The sequence below is a fragment of the Callospermophilus lateralis genome, chromosome 2, assembly GCF_048772815.1.
Source record: "Callospermophilus lateralis isolate mCalLat2 chromosome 2, mCalLat2.hap1, whole genome shotgun sequence".
NCBI classification, from domain to species: Eukaryota; Metazoa; Chordata; class Mammalia; order Rodentia; family Sciuridae; genus Callospermophilus; species Callospermophilus lateralis.
In genome coordinates this window covers 143,480,726-143,498,030 of record NC_135306.1, presented here as the reverse complement: position 1 = coordinate 143,498,030, position 17,305 = coordinate 143,480,726, and positions in this window count along the sequence as shown.

The window sequence follows — 17,305 nt, the reverse complement described above, 5'->3', positions numbered from 1 at the left end:
TAGAAAAAAAATGAATCATCAGAAACTAGAATAGACCAATACAAGCAATTTTGATTTAAACTTCAGATTAGTTCATTGGTGGAGTTTATGTGCTAGTATATTGCTACTACAAATTTTCCTAAAATATCAATACAAAAATGTAATTAGATGTTCTTTCAAGGTCTTATTTCCTCCAATCTACAGAGTATAAATTGCTTTCTAAAGACTTTTTTTTTACATTACCAAATAATCCATATTGCTTAGATTTTTGTATGTGGTAAACACAACCCTGGCTGTATTATCACAACTCAGATATGTTCAAATTCAGATTCAATTGGCTTCAATTATGGTGGCTTCAGCCAATTGAAAAGGGATTTTAATCTAATAGTATGCTTTCAATGGTTCAGAGGATTTTAGAATTTGAACTCTGCTTTCTCAGTTGGCACTTTAAGTTACATGGGAATGAGAGAGGGGGGAAAGTGGCTGGCTTGATTATAACATAATTTAAACTGAACTGTTTGCAGCAATGATTCCCAAAGTTGCTAGGTAATGTGAACTGGTTCATGTTAACTCCTTGTAGACCAGGGCCCAAGGCATTTGTATACAGTGTTTGAATGTATTTGGGGCTTATTTAAAGGTCATTAAAATTCAACTTAGATTTTGTAACTACTAGATGTCTGTATGAACAATCTTGTGGAAATTAACAATGTTCAGTTCAGTGAGACACTTAAAACCATTCTGCAGCTTACAAGGGTAAACCCAGAGAGCATGAGCAACATGGAAGAGGCTACTACCTCAGTCCTGGCAGAATAAAAGCAATGTTTCTAGAAGACCTTACTTCTATATAGGTACGATTGTGAAAATGTGTGTGGTTCATCATTCAGTGCAATAAAGAGATACATTCCAGGCAGGAGAAGAGTTGAGAGGAAGGAGATGAGGCTGGAGAGGTAAGGAACAGTTACTGATCCACCATCTCTTCTACTTCACAGCTTTGGATCAGTTAAGTCCACAGGCCTCCTGCCCACTGAGAAGCAGGAATCATTTATCAGTCCAAACCCAAGAGAAAGAATTGGCATGGTAAGGCTGAATGCGGCCTCTGGCATCAGGCCACCAGTGTTTGAGGTCCAGCTCTACTATTTCAGCCATGGATTCACTGGTGCATTATTTAACCAGCAATTACCTGTTGAGTATTCACTATGTTACAGGGATTTTTCAAACACTTAGAGTACAACAAAAACTGATCAAATCCCTGCAGCCACGGAGCTTATAATCTAAGAGGACAAACTATTCAAGTAAATAAATTATTTGGTACTTTAGAGCACAATATACCTGGGCTGTGGTATGCAGGAACAGTCTGGTGTTAAATAGAGTGTTCATGTCAACTTTCATGAAAAGCGGGTATTTGAGCAAAGATTAAAAGAAGGTAGTGGAATTAGTAATATGAAGATTGCTAATGAAACTCTTAACATGGGCAAGTTTGCATCAATCTGCTTCTTTTATCACCTATACAATGGGAATGACAATAATAATGAAGTCATTGGGTTATTTTAATAATTAAATGAGTTAATACATGTGCTATTCCTAAGAGTATGTCTGGCACAGTAAGTATTGACTAAGTATTTTCTATTATTGTTGTTGTTGCTGGTTTCAAACTGGAAGCCTCATGCTCATTTCTCCTTTCAGAAAATCTATACAAAGTTATTCTGGTTTCCTCTCTTTGCTGCATACTTATATAATACAATAGCAATTACCACTGTGTCCAAACTATGTTCCAAACCTGATCTCTTCCAAACTTCTCCACTGCCACTAGCCTAATCTAAAATGTCTTGGACTACTCAGAATCCTCCAGAGTTTTCTCTTTCCCTTCTTTCTTGTTCTTCTATGATCCATTCTTCATGCAGTGTGTTTCTTTGTTGTTGTTTGTTTGTTTGTTTGCTTCCTTGCTCATTTTTTGATGTAAATTAATCATGTTGCTTTCCTACATACAATATCTAGCAGCTTCTGGCTGCATTAATAATAGCATTCAGAGCTGTTCTCCCAGTCTGCAGACTGTAATGGGGTCTAATCCCTACTTTCCTCTACTCTGGCAACTGACCTTGTGGTTACATGAAAAAACTGAACACATTTCTTCCTTGGGGCCTGTCCTTTTGCTCTTCTTCCAACTTACCACAATTGCCCCATTTATCTTTGCATAGCTAGCCCTTTCTTGCCATCAAGGGTCAGCTTAAAAGTTATTTCTTCAGAGTTCTTTTTTGTGACCATTTAATCTGGAGATGGCCTCTTGTCAATATCCATCATAATAGCCTGGGTAGTTTTCTTCATGAGGTTCTTATTTACTTTTTAAGATGTTTCATTCAACTCCTAGAGTGTGAAAGCTTGAATCTTATCACTCATGCTTAGTCCTGTTTCCCCAGTACACATCAGTGCAATTGGCCCTGTTGGATGAATAGACAAAAGGCAATTTTGGCTGAAGTTTTAGAGAAGAATAAGACACTGGACATTTTTTCAGTCAGAATATGTATGCAAAGTAATGCTGGCAGTCATTGTCCAGATAAGGAAGGTGCCCTATGTTCAATGATATAAGCTTCATAGTCTCCTTTGGTTCTGTGGTCTATGAAATGCTGAGACTATATATCAAACAAACTATTTACAGTTGCCTGAAGAGCTTCTGTTGATTCTACATCAGGATCATGGCCAATGTTTGAAATATATTTCCCTACCTGGTCCATATGGAAAATTCCAAGTATCACTTCAGAAACAACCGAGTCTGTATCACCTGGTATGAAACTATTTTTCTGAACCACCACTGGAATTCTTGCAAACCTTAATTTTGATATTTGTCATTCTATGCTACTCATCTACAGATATTCTTTTCCCTGTTTACCTGGGAAATTTTTGAGAGCAGTGAAAATATTTTAATAATCTATACACAAAGTTTACTACCTGCTCAATGTTTGGTGAATGAAGATATAGGTGCTTTGATGTTGATCTCATGCATTATGATAGCATTTTAACAAGAGAATCTAGTCCAATCACCAAATTCTGAACAGGTGCACATTTTTAAAACACATGACTCCTTGTAATTGCATTTGTGTACACTGGCCCTACGTAGAACTTTGATGCCGAAGTGAATTTGATAGTACAAAGCTGTAAAAAGTGAACTCATATTTCATCTTAGAGTGGAATGCTATCTTCTAAATTACTTAATCGATAAATGAATTGAATTGCTTCAGAAAAATTACAATTTATCTTAAAGATAAAACTGAATATTTTGTAATAAAATGTGGCCTTGTGTCACAGCTATCTATATTTGATGTAGATAAAGACATATAAATCTCTTTCTCAGTCTTTTAAATGGTCATAAAAATATGCAATTCAAACCTAGATGACATAAATCAGACAAAATTTATGACAGAACTAGATTTTAATATAAATTTAACATTTTTGAAGATATTTATGGGGAAGGATGAAGTCAGTTTTGCACCAAACAAAGCAAAGCATAAAATATGGTGGTACTCACCAATTTATCTGTGTTGTAAACATTTTCATTTAACAAAATAAAATGGGCTGGGGTATAGCTCAGTTGATAAAACTCTTTGTGTATCTAGGAAGAACAAGGCCCTAAATTTAATTCCTAACCTCACATCCATACATACAGATACAGTCACACACACATATACATGTACACAAATCAAATGTTTTTCAAAAAGTAATCAAGGTAATGTACAAGAATCATAATGGCAAAAAAGGAAAATAAGAGATTCATGGAATTAGGAAAATTAGAATGAACGATTTATTTTTAAAAGAATCTTTTTAGATTCTTTAGAAATTATCACTAGGATTATGAACTAAAATTAAATTTTGGCTGTGTCCTGTTAACAATACAAAAATAGAAACACAGTAAAATGATGGCATTTTCTTAAGAAAAAAAAAATGTTTTGTTTTTTTTTCTTAGCATTGGTTCTAAAATAAGCCTGTTACCTACAGAACCTGATGCATGGGAGATCATGTGATATTAGATAATGTGCTTGTAATCAATAGAAATCACAAGGATAGTAATCTAATGACGATGGTGGTATTTGTAATGGTGGGACAAGAATTCAGACACTAGAATATTTATATAATAAATGACAACTTATATTTTAGGTACTACATAGAAAGTTCCTATATTTTCCATAACCATCTTTCAAGGGTGCCATTTTATAAATGAAAAACATTCAAGGCTACACAGTTATTGACACTTTTAGCATTTTTCTGAATCCATGATATATGCATTTCTCACCATATCTCATTAATAACTGCAGAAGTAGTTTATAGATTATAAGATAAAAACAAATGGCAAGTACAATTCAATTGGGGAATAAGTTAACCTATTAAGTAATGTATTATTTTCTGTTGGTTGCAGTTGGTACATAAATAAAATTTAGATATCCTGTAGGAGTAGATATATAATACATCCTTGATCATCTTTATTTCTTGCTTACTTGAGTACAAGCAGATAGTTATGTACTTATGTTCTGATAAGGTCACAGAGTAGTACCAAAATATAGATTCAAATTCAATAGTACTAAGCAATCCCTATTTTAGGTGCTTGTATCTCATTTAACCTTATTCTGAAGCATCATTATTTTACATTAATATTTTTTATTCAACAGATACTTAGTAGTAAATACTAGATTCTGGGCACTGTACTATGTATGTAACCACATGACTTTACTCAAAAAATTGCAAGTAGACAAGTAAACACACCCTATGAGTACTGAAATCTTTAGCCAATAATTTGAACAAATATCTCAATTACTGATATGAGAAGCAGCAGATTAACTTCTGTGGAAAACATTCAACAATGCTTTTCACATGTGCAAACTTTTGTATAAGGTGCAGAGAAATGGATATACTAATGAATTCATAATGTGTGAAGCCAACTACCATGCTTTTCTCAAATCATTAATCACTATTTTGATAAACTATAGGCAAACATTATAATATACACTGGGACAGAACAAGTAAAAGCTATCATTGCCTTGAAAAGATGACTAGGTGACATTTAATGCAAGAATTAACATGCTTTCTAGAAGTAAGAAAGTATACAAAGGCATGAATAATTTTCTGATTTACTTCTTTGGAAGAATCAATGCTCATCTACAACAGAAGCTCAAAATTTTCCAGCCAGAAAAGAAATCTTAAATTGCATGGAAATTGTACTTCAAACATCATCTACCTTAGAATGTTGCAATTTGTGAAAATTGCTTTGGAGTATTTACTTCTGGGTGTGCAAAGGAAATGTCTTCTTATAATCAGCAGCAGAAACGTGAAATGTGCTTCTAAGCAGCATCACAACACTCACATGCGCAGGGAGATATTGGCACAGGTAAGGCAAGCTCCCCAAATGCAATTACCCAGCATTAAAGAGCATTATTATTGATGTTTTATACTTCATCTGACTAACCACAAAAGGAAAGAATCATGCTACCTCAATTACTGAGAGCAGCTCCTCCTCTGCTCTTCTCCTCCATGTACCTGATGTGTGGCTTTGGAATTTAAGTCTAATTGTCCTCAGTTGGAAGTAAATAACAAGTTCTTTCAAGCAGGCAGTAACACTCAGAGATAAATGCAGAGAGCTTGCACTCTCCAGCACCCGCTGCTACCCACACTAACTCCACCCTGGCTGGAATGGGCAGTTTCTTCAGAAGAATGGTAAGCTTGTTGCATTCTTGAACACAGTATTTTTAATTTATTTATCCAAAAATGACTAGGTGGCACTGAGTTGCCTTATACATAGATCACCAAAAAGGTTATTTCACAGCAGGGATTTATTTTATGCTGTCAAAAAGAGAGAATACTCTAAATAAATTGAAACCGGACTTTATTGGTTTCTCTCTTCCCAGAAGAGGAAATTATTTTGCTGGGGTGATGTAGGATCACGAAGACAGTGTTATTACTCCTCTGGATGTTTTGTTTAGTAGTCAGGGAAAGGAATGAAATTAACATTTATTGAGTTCCTGGATAGAAGGTGGTACTGTACTCAGCATCTATGTGGATGATATTTAATTGCATTTCTGTAATAACTCTGAGAGTGAGGTGTCATCATTCTTTTTCTCTACAATAAAATAAGAGAAGCATCTCACATTTATTAAATACCTCATATGTACAGGTCAATCCTGTCAATCAACACTCGATTCTTCATATACATAGTATGCTTAATCCTTGTAACAATCCCATCTATTGAAAGTATATGACAACAGAGATAAATGAAATAAGCTGACCAATTCTAGTTAGCTCAAATTCATACTATTTATAGTTAGCATTCTGTGTGAGCAAACCAGGAACTGGGATTCTCTTAATTTCAACTAAATAGAACCTAAGGTAAATTGTAGTTTTAATTCAGTGAACAGAAACCAAATCAATTGCATTATACCTCTGGTGTGCACAGTAACTTTAGAACCATGGGAGAAGCCACAATGAAAGGACAAAAACATAAGCTTTCAGGGCAGAAAGACAGGGGAACCAGCTCAGTGATCAACACCTTTAATATCCCATTATTTCTATGAGCTAATAAATTTAGATTAAGTTATGTTAATTGAGGTTATATATCACCTGAAACTAGTTGAGTAGATGGATGGTCCTGTTACCTTCTTCAAGCAACCCCTCTCTGTATCATATGAAGGATGCTATCCACAACTGATCCTTCATATTACATATGTGCTCACTGGAGAATCAATGCATAAGGATGTTGTGAACATTGCCCAAGAGAGATGGCATAACTCACATTCTAACAGATGTACCTGACTCCAAAGCAAGACTTCCTACATCATGTGCTGATGTACAGAGCAAGGACTGTTGGACATTTGAGGAGACAGGAGATAAAAGAATGCTTGAGATTCATATAATGGATGTGTATCTTTTGAAAGAAAATAATGAAGTCATTCAAAGTGATCCCACTCCATATCCTTAGGAGATACTGTGAATGTACCAAGCCCTTGCAGACAGTCAATAGCAGAGATGAGGTTATATGTACTCATCATTTTCTCTTCCTGTGCAGAGCCTGGCTGTGTATCCCAGTCTTCTTCCTCTGTCTCAAGGACCATGAGTTTAAGATGGATGGAGCCCCAGACAACAATTTGTGAAAAGATGAGTTACTTTGGAATTTTCAGTTCTGCGTGCTCAAGAAAAATGTCTGGTAATCAGGAGACGATGTGTGTTCCCAAGCAGAATTGAAGGACTTAGTCCCTCAGAACATATACAACCTCAGAGTAAGCAAGGTAAGCATCCTAAATGCAATGATCTCACATTAAAGAACATTTTTAATGATCGTTTATTACCTAATCTTTTACATCAAATTAGTAATATTTTTTTAGTTCAAATAACAGCAAGTTTACTAGCTTCTATTCTAATTTCATATACAGTTAATAAGAAAGAAATGAGTAAAATGTATAGCAAATTACCTAGTGCTAATTTTTAAAGATACAAATCAAGGAACACAATAGAAATATCAGTTGTAGGCATAAGTAGTGAAAATATTGGCTAGGGTTGCCTGGCAAAACTCCACATTGAATTTGACTTTCAATAACTAAATCATTGTTTTAATTAATACACAATAATGTACACCAATTTTAAATGTAGCATTCAGTAAAATTTGCCAAATATATTCATTCCCATTTTTGCCCTATACTATATAGAGAGATTCATTACCCCAAATTTTTCTTTTGACCCCTTGCAGGTAATCCTCAATCTGTGGCTTCAGGAATCATTACTCTTCTTTCTGACATTATGCTTCTAGACATCATATTTCTCTGTTCTAAAATTTTATTTAAACAGAACCTTCTAGCATATATTTTTGTATCCAACTTCTTTAGCTTAGCATATGGCTTGGCAGGGGGAGGGGTTCATCCATATTATTATTATTAAATATAATAGTTCAGCCTTATCTATGTATCTATAGATATATTTATATATATTTTTCACATATTTTGTATATTTCTATTTATAGAATATGCTGTAGTTTTTTAATGCCTTCAATTTTAGTGGAAATTTGGGTTTTTATAGTTTTTTTATTATTGTAAAATTTCTGTACTGTTGCTATTAGCAAGTTATGTATAAATGTATAAGTGAGCATATGTTCTCATTTATCTTGGTAAATAACCATGAGAATAATTATTGGAGTATATAGCAGGTATTTCAAATTTGTAAAGAAAACTACCCAAAGGTTTTCTGAATTAGGTATAATATTTACTCTCCCACCTAACAGTGTGTGTGAGATCCATTTGCTTCACATTCTCTCCAACACATAGTGTCATAAAACTTTATTGTGGTATCTTGAATTTTCATTCCTCTGAGAATGCATAATGCTGAACATGCTTTCAGGTGCCTTCTGATTACTCACACACATATGTTTTACCATATCTATTCTAATATACAGATATATATGTATTTTAATATATATATATATATATATATATATATATATATGTGTGTGTGTGTGTGTGTGTGTGTGTGTGTATGTGTGTGTATGTTTGTGTGTATATTAGAATAGTCATCATTTATATTAGAGTAGTTATATAAACTTTGACAAAAAATGGTGACATATCAATGGAAGTTGTTTTTGAATTATTAATTCTAATACATAGAAATTATACACACACATACATACCCACATATACATATACAAAGAGAGAGGTGTTTCATTTCCTATAATCTTTTTTTTTAAAGAGAGAGAGAGAGAGAGAAAGAGAGAGAGAGAGAGAGAATTTTTTAATATTTATTTATTTTTTTAGTTTTTGGTGGACACAACATCTTTATTTTATTTTTTATGTGGTGCTGAGGATCGAACCCAGCGCCCTGCACATGCCAGTCGAGTGTGCTATCGCTTGAGCCACATCCCCAGCCCCTCCTATAATCTTGATGATTTGCTTATTATTTCAAATAGATATCTTTTATTTTTTTAATTTTTAATATTTATTTTTCAGTTTTCAGCGGACACAACATCTTTGTTTGTATATGGTGCTGAGGATCGAATCCGGGCCACACGCATGCCAGGCGCGTGTGCTACTGCTTGAGCCACATCCCCAGCCCTCAAATAGATATCTTTGTATATTCCCTAGGATTTTCTACATACATAATTACGGAGACAGCAAATAGATATTTCATTCCTCTCTTACCAATCTCCATGTGCAGTTTTTCTTTAATTTTATCATGCTGGTTAGAACATTTGTTACAATTTCAAATGGAATGCTTCCTTTCTTTGTGGTATTAAGGGACACACCATTGATCTTTTACTATTAAGTATCATGTTAGCTGGAGACTTTTCATTGTCCCCCTTTGACATGCTGTGATAATTTTATTTATAACAAATTAGAGTTTAAAATTGTCAAGTTATTCTTCTTTATGTACTAAAATGATTATACTTTCTCCTTATGTGTGTACACATTGCTGATTACTTTCCCAATGCTAATCAAATTTTTGAATTATGAGGTCAACTTCAATTGCTTTTCATATATTATTACATGTTTTTAAAAGTTGCTCAATGTGATTTGCTAACATTTTGCTAAGGGTTTTTATATCAAGGTTTATGAAGAATTTGGTCAGTTATTTTATTTTTATCCACTGTACTTTTCTAGCTTTGATATAAGAAGAATACTTGTTTCATCAAATTAGGGAACAAATGTTCCTTCCTCTTTATTTACTACAAGAGTTAATAGTATTGTAACTACCTCTTTCTTTGAAGCAAGATAGAATACACAAATGTAGCAATCTGGTTATACAATTTAATCTATAGAAAAATACTTATAAATTCAATGTTATTTGAAGATTATCTCTTCTATTTTTTCCTAATTCATGTTGAGCAATTTTTATTTTTTAAGAAATTTATTCTTGTAGTCTATATGCATGGGTTTTTATTTTTTGGCCAGAGGCTGTTCATAATGTATTTTTTATATCTTTCCTTTCAGTAGCTTTATGATCTGTAGTGATAGCCTTTTAATTCTTTTTATTTTTAGAGAGGTAGAGAGAATTTCTTTTTTAATATTTATTTTTTTTTTTTAGTTTTCGGCAGACACATCTTTATTTGTATGTGGTGCTGAGGATTGAACCCAGGCCGCATGCATTCCAGGTGAGCACGCTACCGCTTGAGCTAAATCCCAGCCCTTAATTCTTAATACTGATTTTTTTCTATTTTCTTAATTCATCTAGCTAGAGGAAAGAAATTTTATTAAGCTCATCAAAGAATTATCTTTGGTTAATTTAATTTTTTATATTATTTATTTGTTTTCTATTATTATAGTTTTATTGGTAATGTTGTAGTTTTCTCATATTCTCTTTTCTGTTTTAGTTTCTTTTTTTGTGTTGGGTGGGTACTGAGGATTGAACTCAGGGGCACTCAACCACTGAGCCACATCCCCAGACCTATTTTGTATGTTATTTAGAGACAGGGTCTCACTGAGTTGCTTAGCACCTCACTGTTGCTGATGCTGACTTTGAACACATGATCCTCCTGTCTCAGCCTCCTGAACCTAGCCACTGGGATTAAAAGTGTGTGGCACTGCACCCAGCTGTTATAGTTTCTTAATGCATGCTATTAGATTAACTTTAATATTAATAGAAATGAAAGTATGAATTCCCTTTTTCAATATTTTGTTTATTACCAAGTTTAGAGTTTTTAATTGTTATTTAATTTTTATATGGTTTTGTGTATTTATATGTCTCCTTCTCTGAACCACATATTTTTATAAGCATTCTAACTTTCAAATATTTGGATATCCTACAGATATTTTTGAGACATTGATTGCTAATTCAACTCAGTTCTAAACCAAGACCATGCTCTATATTTTTAATATTTTAATGTATGAGTAAGCATATTGCTTATTTTGACAAATATTCTACTTACACATTAGAACAATATATGTTTTGCTTTTGTTAATTGGCATGTTCAACAAATAATAATCTGTGTTACTTGCTGGTCTCCTTTTAGTCTTCTCTATACTAATTTATTCTACTACTTTAATAAATTACTGAGAGAAATACTGAAATTTCAACTATTTACCTATATCACTTTTCAGTTTTGTCAGTTTTCAGTCCATGTATTTTAAATTTTATTGTATAGGTAAATATATTTATACATGTTAGTATGGCTTATTTTTACTCAATACTACTATGAGAAAGATTTTTTTAAAAAAGGTTGGCAGTATTTCTTTTGAAGGTCACTCTGTTTGATGTTAACACAGGCACTTTATCAATTCCAGATCTCTAATGCTTCTCTTATACTTGGTGATTACATGTTATGTAATTTTGAATCCAATAACATTTAATTTAATTGTGTCACTATAATTGAAGTACATTTCTAATGACAAATGTGTTATTTGGTCTTGATTTTAAATCCAGTCCAACAATCCCTATCTTTTAGTTATAGTGTTTAGGCTATTTATATATAAAGTAATTTTTATACAGCTGAATTTAAATCACTCAGTTTATTAATGATTTCTTTTTTCTTTTATTTCTTTATTTCCCTGTCATTCTTATTGATTTAATAGATTCATTTTCCCCATTAAAATTTCATCTCCATAGTTAGAATTTTCTGTTGTTATTTTAAGAAGGTGTTCTTAAGTTTATTATGTCCATCTTTAAATAATATATCACTTTGTGTATAAAGAAGTTAAAAATAATTAACTTTTACTCTACTTTTGATTCTACTTTATGTACTTACAATGTACTTACAATTTCTGGTGTTTCTGTTTCCTTTTTGTATTTCCTAGATTGAATTTGAGATTATTTTCTTCAGATGACTGAAAACTTTAACATATTTATAAGGTAGCTGATGAATTCTTCCTACTTTCTTTTCTGAAAATGACTTTCTTTTAACATTTAGAAGTATTATTTGGACATATAATTTTAGTCTTGCTTCCAATATGTTTCATTGCATATTCTCAGGTGATGCCAGCATCAACTATTCTCTTGGTATCTGTGTTCATAATGTGTCTCTTCCTGACTAGTCTTATGATTTTTATTACTGATATTTAGTAATTTGACTAGTATATGTCTTGGTCTAATTATTTTTATGACTCCCTTGTTTATGTTTCCTTGAGGTTTCTGTACATATAGGTTGACTGTTTTACTCAAATGTGAAATATATGTCAACAGTATTTTCTTCACATATCTGCTCAGCCCCAACCTTGTTCTTCTTAGATTACCAGGACAGATTGCTTTACATTGCCCCTAGGCCACTGAAGAACAATTTATTTCTCACTGATTTTTATGTATGTTCTTAAACCAGGATAGTTTTCATTACTATATCTTCCAAAAGTTCATTGACATTTTCTGATGCCATGTCTAATTTGATATTAGTCCTTACAGTTTTTTCCTGTGACTGTTCTTCCTCCTCCTTCTTCAGATGTTACATTTCTAGAACTTGAAATTCTATTTCATTTATATTCTATATCTCTCAATTCTTTATTAGAGGCATGATTTCCTTTAAAATTTTGACCTGAATTATAATAGTTATTTCAACATCATTTTGTATTAATTCTTATTTTTGTCTTTTTTGAGTCATTTTTATTGCCTATGTTTCTTCTAATTGTGCTTCACATTTTCCTGTATCCTTACATGTCTGGTAGTTTTTCAATGAATTTTGCATATTTTCACAGGCATAATTTTGTTCTATTTCTTTAAAGAATGGTGTCTTTTCTGTTGTCATGAGTTAATTACTGAGGATTAGCTTAACTGTTTTTAGGCTTGCTATTATGGGTTTAGATTAGTGCAAAAATAGGATGCACTAGTATATCTAGGAATGTAGCAAGGGCTGTCCTGTCTGCCTTTTCAGAACTGGAATTCCTTCTAGCTCTGTCCAGTTTACCCTTCCATGCTCTTCTTGGCCATCCCGTGAAGTTTCATTCTAATTATGCATGTGTGGTGTTCAGCTCCTTTAGAGCCCCAAACTAGAGCTCTGATACTTTTTGGGGAGACACTTTCTTATTTATTATTTCTGACATTCTGCTATTGCCTTTGCCTCTACAACTTCGGATCTGTTTCTTTATCTAGACCATTTGTTTACTTGGCATTTTCCCCCTTGAACTTTGGTATAAAATGTATGTTGGACCAAAAGCCAAGGAAATTGTGCACTTGCCTGTGGGAGGCCACTCTGAATGATTCATGTTCTCTGTTCCAGAGCTGAGAGGCTTTGACTGTCACTTCATCTCCTAGTGACCTGGACATTGCCCCCACCTGGGAAGTTTGAAGATGTGTCTTTAGACATAGGCATGTCACCCCATGGATTGAGCTATGCTCACCTGTTCTTTTGTGATACTACCCCTTTGCCCTGTTTGGGTTAGAATGTTCCATGGAACATTTGTGTGTCCCATTCTTTTGCTCTGCTTTTGGGTGTGGACTTCCTCGATGTCAGTCAATTGGCTGACTAAGCTAGACTCAACCCACTTAAACCTGATTCCTTGCTTCATTTGAATGGCTTCTCCTCAATAAAAGTGTTCAGTGCTTGCTTGCTCTCTCTCTGTTTCTATGGACCCTTAAGGTCAGAGAAGCCCTCACAAGACCCCAAAGAAAAAGGTATCTCTGTCTCTTGTGTGGCTATTTTGTGCAGCCCAGTGCCCTACAGTAACCCTTAGTGTTTTAGACCCGAGGAACACAACCTTTTCTGTTTCTTTCAGGGATTATAGTGCTATGCCTATTTTTCATGTTTGAAAATGACTTTTTAAAAGTATGGTATAGATTTTATTTCTTAATTGTGAAAGTGTGAAAATGGACTCAGATACCCCATAATATCCAGAGGAGAAGGCTAGAGATATTGACCCTTGAGTAAAGAACTGGAAGGAGTGAAGGATCTATGACAATATCTGCAAAATGATCTTTCTAGGAATAGTAGCACCAGAGAAAGAACCCTAAGGCATCTGTGTGTCTTAAAATCTTAAGAAACAAAGATGAATGTAATATAAATGGAACAGAAGAAGTAAGAAAAGAGAAGAGCAAAAATGGAGATAAAAAATTGAACTTGTTCCAAATAATATAGGAATTTGTAGGTCATTGTAAGAACTTTGGATTTTACTTTGAGTGAGATAAGAAAATGTTGGAGAGCTTTGAACATAGTGCATGATCTGAGTTCATTTTATTTCACTGGTGTGTAAATGTTAGATTGAACAGACATAAGGCCAGAAGCACCAATCCCAGTCAGAAAATTGCTATGATAACTCAGGTAATGCATGAAGGTGGCTCAGATCAGAGTCCAGAGCTGTCCTTAACTGGTCACGAGAGCCGAAGTACTATAAGAGTTTTAGGATATTTTTGATTTACTTCTGAAAGACTATTCTGTGACCTCCTTGTAAAGAGAACACAGAAAAGGAAAAAAAACATATTTTCATTCTTTTATTGTATAAGTCAGGATTTTATAGGGAAATACAATCAACATGATATATATGATTATAAAAGGAAATTTATTAGGTTGGCTTATATGACCAGAAGCTGGATAGTCCCACAATAGCTATCTATCTGCTGGAAAGCACAAAACACAATAGCTGCTCAGTCCAAGAAGCTGGAGCTTCAGAAGAAGAGGGACCAATGACACAGACCCAGTCTAAGACTGAAGGTCTAGACGTTTCCTGGGGAATTGCTGCTGAGCAAAAAGACTGAAGGAGCTAGAGTTCAATGACCCCTAGTGATGGCATAAGTACTAGATATACCTACTCAAGAAGATTGAGTTTGTGTCTTTTTTTTTTGTTCGTCTGGGCCCATAGCCTATTGGATAATGCTGCTCAAATTCAAGATAGCAAGACTCTTGACCCCCTGCCCACCATCTACTGCCCCACATGCCAATGGTGTCTGGAAACACTCTGACAGACATACTGAGAAATTTCTTAATCCTAGGCATTTTATAGGTGCCTCTGTAACCAATCGATTCCAGATTAACCATCACCTCTCCATGGGAACAATTTAATTCCCTATTATCTGTAAGGTAAAAAAAAAACACAAACTTATCAAAACAGAGTAATATGCATAGGATTCTCTTTCACTGGTGTACTTTTACTTTTCTTTCTCCACTGTCAAACCACTTAGAGCAATAGGTGCTAATGTCTTGCTGTCAAAAGTGGAATAAATCTGACATAATTTCCTATATACATATATGAACATGCCACAGTGAATCTTACACATGGATAGCCACAGAAACTAACTTAAAAAACAACTCTGGGTAAATGGCAGAATAATCATAGAGCCAAGGGAAGGGTGCAGAGGATGGCGGTGGGGAGGAAGAGGAAAAGTACACAGTGGAACCTGAAGTAGAACCAAGGTATATTCCATGCTTTTATAATTATGTCAAAATGGATTATACTGTCATGTATAATTAAAAAGAACCGATAATTTTTTTTCTGTCCAATTTCTCTTTGGATTACCACATATTTTTTTTTCTATAAATGTACATGCTTAGTCCTTAAAATAACTTAAGTTTTCAACTTTCCTATTCCTTTGAGTTTGTATGATTAAACCACTATATTAAGGGCCGCTATTGGGACCCGGTTTCTAAGGGGATAGAACTTGAGTAAGAATTTCCATCATGCACAATCACAACTTCAAAGAAATGCAGGAATGAGACAAGTGAAAATCCATTAAGAATTGAGGACGTCATGTCAGAAGGGATGAATACAAAACAATGCCTAAAGGTCCAGTGTCAAATGCTTAATTTCAAAGAAGGCTTGGAGGAGGAACAGAATCTTGATAGGAGAAAGAAAAGCAGTAGTTAGTACTTAAGTTCAGTTTGAGTACTTGGAAATAGTAGTTGAACATAATATTTTGGCAGTTATAGTTTTAGTGGATATGAATATGCTTTGTCATGTGTGTGTGTGTGTGTGTGTGTGTGTGCGTGCGCATTTATAAATTCAAGTTGTTCTGGCTTAAAGTGCCAGAGTCCAGGCTCATATCAAAGTAGAAATAGATGCAACTACATGGCTGGTTATTAATTCATTAATGAATATTTAAATACAATGCACCCCAAGGAGCAAAATCACACACCTTTTTCCAATGTGTAAAGTGGTTAGATGTGTTTCCACATTAGAATTATATATATCTGATGTGGCACAAAGGCAGAAATCAGTGTAAATGGTTAGTTCACTCATGCAAACATATAAACAGACTTTTTTGTAAAACCAAGGTGTGGGTGGGTGTTGAAATCCACTCCCTGCTGATTTTCTGATTTGTTCCTAAGCTCATTAGATGCTCTGCACCACCTCCAGGGGATGAATCTCATCTTCAGACAATGTTAAACTCATTCTCTTGAGCGGAGGTGAAAAAGCTATTTCCCCACTGGAGTTTTCAAAGGCAAACATTTCCTGCAGGAAATCAAACAATTCTAGGACTTGACAAGATAGCTAAGTATATTCGGTTTAGCAAGTAACTGCCAGTTGAAATGGTCATATAGGTCCATGTACAGTAACAGGCTCCTCCTGGGGATGACAAAGCCATTAGTTTTAAAAGGAAGGACAATAATTGGGCAAAACATCTTGCTGCAAACTCTGGCATTGCAAAATAAGAATGGACCATCTCTTGGTAAAGCCTAGAGCCCCAAGCTAATTTAATGATGAGTACATCTATGAATATGTATATTTTGCCTTCTTCTGTAACTAACACACATGATAAATAAGACTTGGAATCCCTGATTTTAGCAGCTTTTATTTTCTGAATATTTCTTATTTTTCTTATTTAACAAATATTTAAATACCAAGTATCTGTCAGGCACTTTGATGGGCATTAGCTGTTTACTGTAGACAGGGAAGCATAGCCCCTGGATTTTGGTTTCACATCCTAGTGCTGAGGGTAGATAATACATCAATAAGCAAACATATCACAAACTACAATAAGAGCTATGAAGAAAATGAGCAGGGGGATGAAAAGAAAAAAAAAGGGTGGTGATTGTATGAAGGTCAGGAATAATAGGCTTCCTGAGGAAGTGACACCTAAATTGGATCTAGATGTGGAGAGGAAGCCAACCACCTGAGAAGCAGGAGGCTTAATCTCAGACAAGGGAACAAGGGCAACTGTTCTCTGGCCACAAGGTGAAGGACAGCTGTGGGCCAGCAGCTCAGTAAGCAAGACAAAAACTGGCCTTCAAGGAGGTAGGAGGCTGGATGAGTATAGGCTGGATGACTTGAGTTGATGAGAGTTGATGAGAATCGTACACAGGATAAGAGTGGACAAGGAGCGGTGGTCAGCCAGCAGGATTTTTTCTTGCTCTGTGAAGTTCTGTTTGGCTCAGGAACTTTCTCTGTCATTCTCCTTTAAGCTGACCAATCTTTCCATTCCTCCTTTGGAACTGGGATTATTTTAAAGGGTAGGCACC